This window comes from Propithecus coquereli, unplaced genomic scaffold, assembly GCF_000956105.1.
Source record: "Propithecus coquereli isolate 6110/MARCELLA unplaced genomic scaffold, Pcoq_1.0 Scaffold72, whole genome shotgun sequence".
NCBI lineage: Eukaryota > Metazoa > Chordata > Mammalia > Primates > Indriidae > Propithecus > Propithecus coquereli.
In genome coordinates, this window is record NW_012153285.1 from 2477417 (window position 1) to 2478116 (window position 700).

Genomic DNA, 700 nt, shown 5'->3' on the forward strand with positions numbered 1-700 from the left:
GTATTTCAATTATTGACCTCAAAATAAATATTTTTCAAGGTCTTATGAAGACAAGCATTTTATAAAATCAAGGTTATTTTTAAACTGGGCACACCTAGTATAGTTTCTGAATGTTCTTTTTATACATGGCTTGTGGAATTTTCTATGGTTATTTAAATGAAAATTCTTTTAACTTGATTTGGTATAGCAGAAATTAAGCTGAAATTTAGGACACATGAGGTAAGACATTTACACTATACTAGCCTTGGCTTTTGCTCTGTTAAATAAGAGTAGGCGATGTGTAAAATCCTTTCACCACTCAAACTCCACAAGCTACTCTGTTGGTCACTGTAAATCTGGAAATTCTGTATTGGAGCACCTTAATTTTGACTGCCTAACCTTGAAATCCCCAAAATGAGCAACTTCAAGCTAAATTCAAAAATTGGCTTCTTTAAGAGATGCGCGAGCAGAAATCAAGACATTTGGAAGGAAGATTTGCTTGGGTAGAATGATTACAAAAAATCCAGAGAGAGTAAAGAGCAGAACTGCTAACGTATTATTCTCCAACTTTGAGCTTAATGAATGCCATTCAAAGTTCTGAAATCTTATAAAGAGAGTCCACCTTCGCTTTCTGCAGATACGTTTACCAATCAAAGTCTTACCTTGATTCTGGGCTAAAGCTGTGACTTCAGTTCTTATTCCTTTCCAACATTCACTTTCT